This window comes from Amblyomma americanum, chromosome 1 (genome assembly GCF_052857255.1).
Source record: "Amblyomma americanum isolate KBUSLIRL-KWMA chromosome 1, ASM5285725v1, whole genome shotgun sequence".
In the NCBI taxonomy this organism is placed as follows: domain Eukaryota; kingdom Metazoa; phylum Arthropoda; class Arachnida; order Ixodida; family Ixodidae; genus Amblyomma; species Amblyomma americanum.
In genome coordinates, this window is record NC_135497.1 from 266,341,469 (window position 1) to 266,351,077 (window position 9,609).

Here is a 9,609-nt window from a genome sequence, read left to right on the forward strand (position 1 = left end):
TTTCTGGCGCTTGTAAGTTGTTTCCTTTTTTTTTTCCATGGGGGTGAAGTTTCATGGCATGTCCAGTCCGTCAAATATTTCTTACCGTTCTCAGATACTTTGTCCCGTTACAATTGTGCATTGTGGAAGAGCCGCAGCTGCTCCTAAGATGCTTTGTGTCCTTGCCTTTGTGCAGGGCAGCAACGGCGTCTTCTCCGCAGTGCTCAAATGCATGTGGGCAAAGCATTCAAAAATGATGACTAGCTTGGCTGGCATTTTCTCTTGGTCTCTGAATGCATCATATGGTCAGAATTTGGCAAAATTATGGACATGTATACCAGGGAATCGTTTCAAAAAGTTATCCAGGATTTGTATTGTGAATAAAAATAGCACAACACGCATAATTTTTGGTTTTGTGATCCTGCAGATGACACGAACCAAGAACAGAACAGCAAGATTCTACTGTATTTCTTTGAAGGGCTGTGACGGTCTTAAAGGGTGTCTAGCAACCTAGAATTGTCAAGAGGAATTTCGTTTACCTGGAAAAATCGGGGAGTTGTGAGGGATACCATCAAGAAAGTGGTCAAGTCTCGGAAAACGATGGGCTCAAATTAACGCAGAGGTCTGCTGCGAGTTTTAACGATACTGTGAGTGTCCAGCACATGGTCCGTTCTTATTGGCATGACATATTTTTGCTTCTAACGAGTATTAGGCATGGAAGCCTGTCTGTTTTAGCTGTCTTTTTCTTGTCTTCAATTGAGTGAGCATTGTTGGTTCTGTACAGGTTGGTTCTGTACACCCCGCAGGGGGGCGCCTGCAGCTTGCAGGCGTCGCGACGGTGAGTGGCGACACCGCGGGTTCCCGAGCATCCGCAGGGACATCCCCGCAAGGGGATGATGGTGAACTGTGCATCACCACGGACCCGAGCACCCGCGCCTCACCGTGCGTGGCATCGCCGTGTCCGGGGAAAAGGGGATCCTGGTGGTTGAGCCGATGCCGAGCGTTTGGACCCTTAAGGCCCCTTGGCGGAGGCAACACACCACTTTGGCCCCAGCTTCCTGCAGACGGCACTGGGTTTTCCTATCCTCCTCTCCATCTTTCACTTTCCTATCTCTGTCTCACAACTTTCCTATATCCTACTCACTTCTTGGTTTTTCCTGTTTTCCTGGCGGTGAGGGTTAACCTTGTGTGACCAACTACCCTGAGTTGAGTCATATTTGGTTATAGTTAAGGTGTACAGCTGGCGTGGGCAGGACTTGCTTTCAAGTTCCTGTCCCGTCCCCTTGTTGGACTCCGTGGTGGGTGGCTGGCACCATGACCGAAAAACCAAATTTTTTCATGGCTCCACCCTTATCCAAACCTGATCGCTCTCTAAAAAGAGGGCGGAACGAAGCAGCTGATTTTTTTCTCAAAAAAGAGACAAACATTTTCAAAGTTCCGCGTAATCCACAGTGAAAGTGACGGAATACAGGCAAGAATAATATCCCCATTCCTTGTGTCAAAATGCTTAACCAATACCTTGGGCCCTGGCTACAAGGTCTCAAAAATGTCCAGCGGCGACTTACTTCTTGAGCTGCGCGACAGCATCCAGTGTTCAAAACTCTCCAACATTGCGTCTATAGGGGACATCTCTGTCTCAGTAACCCCCCACCGATCTCTAAACACAGTCCGAGGTGTAATCTCGGAATCAGACTTTATCCATATCACAGAAGCTGAAATGCTTGAAGGGCTTACCGACCAGAATGTAATCGACGTTCACCGAATCAAGATCCGCAGGGATAACAAAGAAATAGATACCAAACACATGGTCCTCACATTTAATACCAGTACCTTGCCCAAAACGATCGAAGTTGGATACTTGAAAGTCAACGTCAGACATTATATACCCAATCCCCGCCGATGTTTCAACTGTCAAAAGTTTGGCCACGGCTCACAAAGTTGCCGCGGCCGCAAATCCTGGGCGAAATGCACTTCGAAAGACCAGCATTCTGAGGAATGTGACGCAGCACTGCGCTGCGCAAACTGCGAAGGAGACCATGCAGCGTACTCCAGGGCATGTCCGTCCTGGAAAAAAGAAAAGGAAATAATTACCATAAAGACAAAAGAAAACATTTCATTCAAAGAAGCAAGGAGGCGTTTTGCGCTTACGAACACATTCTCTTTCACAGCAAAACCCAACTTCGCTGATGTGGTGCGCGGGGGCGTAGCACCACACAGCTCTACGGCACCTGCCGAGGCTGCTGTCACAGAGCCAGTGGCAGGGCCATCCACGCCCCAGGCAGGGACAGCGAAGGCTGCTCTGCCACCCTCAAAGCAGGGAGCGCCGGTCCATGGGTCGGCATCCCGCAGGACCTCCCCCCGTCGGGAAAGGCCTGAAACTAACACAACCGCGGGCCCTCCGCGGTTCTCCAGCACCTCGGTTGAGGTGATGGATACAGCACCCACTCCGCCTCCACTACAGAGGCGGAACAGCTCTCTTGAGCGGAAAAAAGACAGGCCCCTCATAACGGGCCCACCACATAAGTAAATCTCCTTTCATTTTCTCTCAAAAACACAAGCATGGCTTTTTTAATTCAATGGAATTGCAGAGGACTTATGCGGAATTATAGTGACATAACACATATTTTAGGGTCAATGTTACCCATAGTTTTATGTCTTCAGGAGACCAATCTTGGTCCACAACATGTACATATCCTGAAACATTATCAAACTTTTAGACGCGATCGCGAGCAGGCAAATCGACTCTCAGGAGGCGTCGCAATTGTCGTCCAAAGCGGCGTCCCTGCTCGAGAAATCAAGCTCAATACAAAACTTGAGGCGGTTGCAGTCAGCATCGTCAGGTATAAAACACTAACAATCTGTTCCGTATACATTCCTCCACATTTTACATTAACAGTCCATGATCTAGAAGAATTGATAGATGAACTTCCAGAGCCATATCTGGTAGTTGGGGATTTTAACGCTCACTCCCCTTTTTGGGGAAGCGAGCGCTGCGACTCTAGGGGGCAAACAATCGAAGATTTTATCCTCTCAAATAACATCTGTCTTTTAAATACAGGAAAAGCAACTTATTGTTGCCCAAGCTCGGCAAAAAATGAGCTTTCTCGATTTAGCTTTCGCATCACCATCGCTTTTTAACGATTTTAAATGGGATGTTTTAAATGACCCCCTGGGAAGTGATCACCTACCTATTATCGTCAGCCTCTCATCGTCTACTGCAGTCATCCCCACAAGACCACGGCGCTGGAAACTTCACCTCGCCGACTGGTCACTTTTTACAGCAAGTGCCACACTAGAAAAAGAATTTTGTGAAGATCTCAGCATAGACGAAATTAATGGAAAATTTACTACATGCATAATATCGGCCGCTACACTAGCCATACCACAAACAACAGGACTCGTACACAAAAAATATAAAGTATGGTGGACACAAAAATGCACATTGGCAAAAAAACAACAAAATAAAGCTTGGGGCTCTCTGCGTCGGTATCCCACAGCGGAGAACTTGATTGCCTTTAAGAGGGCCAAGGCCAGAGCGCGATTCGTTCGGAGAAATGCCGAGAAATCCTCGTGGCAGAAATATGTGTCCTCTATAAACAGCTCAATAACCTAAAAAAAAAATGTGGGAAAAGGTTCGAAGATTCAGTAGTGACCATACCCCTTTCACACTTCCTCTATTGACTACACCCGGGACACAAACATCATTAGAAGAACAGGCCAACATACTAGGTGAGCATTTTGCTGAAGTTTCCAGTTCGTCCAATTACACAAACACGTTCCAGAAGCACAAAGCAATAGCAGAAAAACAAAAACTTCCATTTGCAGCAGGTATGCACGAGGACTATAATCAACCCATCACACTCCAGGAATTGATTAGGGTATTATCTTGTGGTAAAAAGACAGCAACAGGCCCAGATAATGTGCATTATGCTATGCTCGCCCATCTCTCTGAGGCTGCCGTGCAGGCATTGTTGAACTTCTTTAACAAAATATGGACAACTGGGAATATACCTGAGGAGTGGAAGAAAGCAATAATAGTACCTTTTCTGAAACCCGGAAAACAACCAACAAGTCCTAACAATTACAGACCGATAGCCCTCACCAGCTGCATCGCTAAATCTTTCGAAAGCATAATAAACATTAGACTGACCTTCACATTTGAATCTCGTCGACTCTTAGATTTACATCAATGTGGATTTAAGAAAGCATGCTCGACCACTGATCACCTTGTCCGCCTAGAAAACACCATCCGAGAGGCGTTCATCCACAAACAGCACTGTATCGGTGTCTTCTTCGATTTGGAGAAGGCATATGATACCGCGTGGAAGTTCGGCATCCTCCATGACCTAGCAGATCTAGGGATCCGCGGCAGGATGCTGAACTGCGTGAACGACTTCCTGACTAACCGCACATTCAGAGTCCGTCTGGGAGCAACTCTATCAACGACATTCACCCAAGAGAATGGCGTACCCCAGGGATGCATTTTAAGTACGACACTCTTTATAGTAAAAATGAATTCTTTGGCCAAAGTAATACCTAAGTCCGTAATGTATTCAGTTTATGTAGATGACATACAGATAGCATACACTTCTTCCAACATACTGTCCTGCTAGAGACAAATACAAATCCCACTAAATAAACTGGCTGCTTGGGCAGAGAAAAATGGATTCAAGTTCTCCCCTCAAAAAACAGTAGCTGTTTTATTCTCATTACGACGAGGCCTACAGGTCGATCCCAATCTGTGCTTGAATCAAACCACACTACCAGTCAAACAGGAACATACATTTTTAGGCGTCACTTTTGACAAGAAACTTACATTTTTGTCACACATTAACAACCTGAAAAAGAAAGCATCCCAAGCCCTCAATGTATTAAAGGTACTCTCGCAAAAACGGTGGGGGTCCGATAGAGCATGCCTATTGCAAATATATCGCTCTTTGGTGCGCTCCAAGCTGGACTACGGGTGTGTGGTATATGGTTCGGCAAGAGCATCCTACTTGAAACGACTGGACCCTGTTCATAATCTTGGTTTGCGCCTATCAACTGGAGCTTATAGAACATCCCCGGTAAAGAGTCTTTACGTTGAAGCTAATGAGCCCACACTAGAGGATAGAAGAGTCACACTAACATGCACGTACATCCTAAAAACCCGTTCTCTCCCTAAACATTTCTGCTATCCCATTGTTACCAAGTGCCCATCTAGGAGATTATTCAATAATAAACCACATTTTATCAGGCCACTAATAATGCGCTTTGAAGATAAATGTGAAGACTTAGCAGTACTGGACGCCCTACCTAATATTGCACAAAGACATGAATATCTACCACCATGGTACAGCCTTCCTTCAGTGTGTAACTTCACATTGACACATGTAAACAAAGAGAAAATACCACACGAGCACATACTGCAAGAGTTCTTTGCACTACAAGAAAAATATAACACTTACACCGAATTTTACACTGATGGCTCAAAAACAAAGTCATGTCGGAAGTGCAGTAATTCAAGGAACAAATGAAAAAATGATACCATTGCCACAGTATGCATCGGTATTTACTGCGGAATGTTATGCCATCTTTGTAGCTGTAGAACAAATAGTAAAACAAAACATAAAAAATAGCATCATTTACACCGATTCACTGAGTATGCTAAAAGTGCTGCATTCTACAAACGCTGCTGAACCCATAATAGGAAAAATCATACATAACATAGTTAAAATTACAAAGCAAAAACATAACATTATATTCTGCTGGGTCCCTAGCCATGTTGGAATTTTAGGTAATGAGAGAGCAGGTGCTTGCGCAGCACAAGCTAGAATTGGCCATATAAAACAAGTTAACATACCACAGAGGGATTTTTCTAAATTACTGCACAGTAAACTCCGGAATAAGTGGCAGATTGCATGGGACAAACAAACAAACTACATTCTATAAAACCTGTTTTGGGAGAATGGACATCATGTACACATCAGGAGCGTTTCATAGAAGTTATTTTGTGTCGACTACGCATTGGACACACACACCTTACTCACAACTTCTTACTGACAAAAAAAGGCAAACCTCTCTGCGAAATGTGTGGCGATGAACTCACAGTAAACCATATTTTAATTGTATGCAAAAAACTGGAACAACTGAGGAAAAAATATTTCACAACATTGTACAATGAATACATCCCACTACACCCCATGTTACTTTTAGGAGATCAAGCACTGGTTGATTTTTCCAGCATTTTTAAATTTCTCAGAGAAGCCAATGTTTTATACAAACTTTAGATATAAAAAGCGTAACCTTTAACAAAAGCTCTAACTTTGGCGCATCATAGCCTCAGTTGCTTTTGTGCCATTAAAATCAATATAACTAACTAACTAACTGGTTCTGTATAGGTTGCCACACTCCTCATTAAATTTGGGCTGGTGCATATGAATACACAGCTACGTTCAAAAGTATTTTCTATGGAATAAGCCGTAGACATAGTAATGTGCAGAATTCATGCACATTCAGTATACTGATGCAAGGTGCCACGCCACCCCAGTGTGGCATCAAAATCGATCTGTAAATCTTGCTCTCAGGCCTCGTCATTCTTGTAGGCTATTGCAGAAGCAAACAAATAAAGTCTAGTTTCTCTGCGGTTCGAACTGTGATGACAAGGTCGTAAAAAGCTGTTACTTTTTGTGGAAATCGCTTGGTGCTTGTCCCGTGGCATTGCTGCTATCGAAAGGGATGCCAGAGTGTGCCTTCATTGGAAAGGCAGTAAAAGGCAGAGCTTCTCAGTGATGAGCAAACCAACCTTTGTCAGCCCTCTTGTTCAAGGGTTCCTTCTTGAAAGCCTGAAATATTCTTTTGCAGTACAATGAGCAGTGTATGGAGCCTCTGAAAGCATGCAGAGTGTTCCGTTTAGAAATTTTCCAGAATTTTCTCAAAGTAGAGTTGTTTGTTTCTTTTGCGAAAGCACATGTAATGTCAGCACATATGGCGGTCACTCTTATGAACCATTAAAAGAAAGGAAAAACTTGTGAGCATAATTTTAACAAACTTCCAAATCTAAGACTCCAGATCACACAGGCACTTTTCATCTAGTGAGAAGGGAAACAGCTGCTGAAATTCCTGCACAGATCCCTAGTTGAAATGTGCCAGCATCTGTGGGTCCGTTACGGCCAGGGATTCCAGTGTGGTGAAACTCGTACACAAGAGTTAAGCGGGCCATTTCCCATCAAGAATGCTGCATCTGGGGCAGCATTCCACAGCTGGCGGTGTCGCAAGGGAGTGTGGAAGAGGTCTTGCTCTCACTTTTGTTGTAGCTTAAGCTGCTGTTCATAGCTTTTTTGTGTCATTCATGTTTCTCAACAATGCCACATCACGTCATGCGCCTTTTCAGTGTCTGAACTGTGACAAGAGCATCTCCACCGCAGCTGTGGCCTCGTGCTTAAGTGCTCGCTTCAGCTACGGGAGGTCGTGGGTATGATTCCCGCAGCCTCCAGTCCACCAGCCAATTAATCCAATATTAACAGGCGGTCCCCCGGCCTAGTGCTCGGCTCTCCAGGGGTGCACTGCATGGGAAGGATAGCCTGCGCCTCATAATTCCCATCAAATGCGGGCACAAAAACGTCTCCACATGGTTAAAACCCGCAGTCCAAAACTCTCGCCTTGTGCCAGTTACAAAACTTACGTTCACTTCTCTAGCCTCAAGAGAGATGTGCCATAGCTCTCTCCGCTCACAAACTGCCTTCGAGCAAAGTGCAGCGGTATTTGCTTGCTACCGTTGTGGCTGGCTGGCTCACACGCATCGGCAGGTGTGCATGACGGGTTAAAAAAAAAAAGATGGTCTTCTACTGCACAAGGTGGATTTAGGGTTGCTTGACGGCGGAACTTATGTCTGATCCGTCAAGGCAACGGTTTGGTCGAAGACCCTTCTCCCAAGCATCTCACCCCAGATGAGCCGAGCACCATGGCGGGGAAATCTTAAAACCAGTGGGTACCCGGCGTCACTGGGAATCGAACACAGCACCTCCCGAATTTGAGGCGGATGCTCTACCACAAGGCCGCGCTTCGGTGCTATGATCTTCGCCAAAAGGCTGAGAAATGAAAAGCCGAAAGATTGTCGTTCGGCAGCTTACAAAGTCAAGCTGTCATGTTTTTTCCTGAACACAGTTATGGCTCAGACTAATTGTACCATTCTACATGATGCTCAATAAGCTTTATGATGCGATAAATTATGAAGAGGAATGAAATGTTTCTTTTCATCACTGCATTTTGTGGAAACATGTTTGTATTGTAATTTCAAATATCTGTTTTATAATTTGAACTACTCGAAAATAAAGCATATCGCAGTACTGGCCGGCATTTGGAAAGGCCCTGATAAGCACAACATGTGTACGAGAGCAGACGATGCAGCGGTCCCTGTGTCACTACCTTTGGAGCCCACATGGCCAGGGGAGTGACGTCATAATGCACCCCGACACTCAGAAACCGAAATCGCTCAGTATGAATAATGCGGTAATATTTAATGTTCATATTTGAATTGCGGAGCACGTATCACACACCGGGTGGGAGTATGCAATGTTTGAAACTAAGAACACTCCCACCAAAAATTTGATGTCTCTGCCCCTTTAAGGTTTTGGGTTTAGCATATGGAGCTTGTGACCTCCTGTGTGCCAGTGTCAGAAGCCTTTCAGAAACCCTTTCGTTGTTTGTCTTGACTGTTTTTATTCATTCTTGGTCTCTGCTTTGTACACACTTCTTTTTGTGTGTGGTTTCTCTGGCACATCTTGAACAATGTTCCTTTTATTCTTTTTTTTTAAGGGTCTTTCTAATGTCCATACGCAAAGCCACTACAGGAGTGCATGGGCTGCTGCTGTAGCCTGTTGGGAGATGTCCTTATCTTTTTTCCCTCATATGCATTCCATTTTCTGTTTGTTTGTGGGTTTCTCTTAGTGGTTTATTAGTTGCATTTTATTGTTGTGAGCTTGCATACTTTTTTCTCTTTTCATGGCATCCAACCCTGTGTATGACTGACACTAGTGGAGGGACTGCAGCAGCCGACCTTGCATGGCGCGTCATTCTCTGGTCCAAGGCACCCATTCCCCGTTCCAGGCTACTGGCTCAAGATTGTGCCCACAAGTCTGCACCTTGGCCTACAGGCAAAGTCGCATTAGGCCCACGTCGGCCAGGACTTCCTTGCCAAATAAAGTGTTCCTACCGACACGCCTTGTCAGTAATTGATGTAGCGTGTGAATAAATGTGTAACAACTTCGTTGGCCGTATAGAAAAACCGTGTTACAAAGCAGTTTTTTTAAGGCCATTCCCAGCCACCACATTGTTTCCTCTGAGCAACCTACTCATCTTTGAGGTAAGTGCTTGCCGTGTGTCGCATCACAGTCTGAAGTGTTGCTGTAGAACTGCACGTTGCCTTCCTGTTTATGCCATTGTAGCAGAAAATGCTCCACAAAGGGAATGAAAAAAGAAATTTCGCCAACATACTGCTTTGAGACAACTGCTAAACGTGTGCTGAAGCCCATTGAACATTGTAATTGAGGCCCTTTGAATTGAATGTTCTTTATAGGTATTTTACAAAGGCAAGATAACAGTCCTAGCTGTGCTACTGGGATTGCTACTCGCTGCAAACGAGGCGGATTC

General features: G+C 44.9%; 1 long non-coding RNA gene across 1 annotated transcript in view; it reads left to right on the forward strand.

Annotated features, from left to right (window-relative positions):
• LOC144115039 (uncharacterized) overlaps positions 1-9,177 on the forward strand; it is a 42,778-nt gene extending 33,601 nt beyond the window's left edge. Inside the window, exon 3 of the long non-coding RNA XR_013311208.1 lies at positions 8,995-9,177. This is a non-coding gene — a long non-coding RNA (uncharacterized LOC144115039). The remainder of the gene's footprint in view (positions 1-8,994) is intronic.
• Positions 9,178-9,609: the final 432 nt, after the last annotated feature.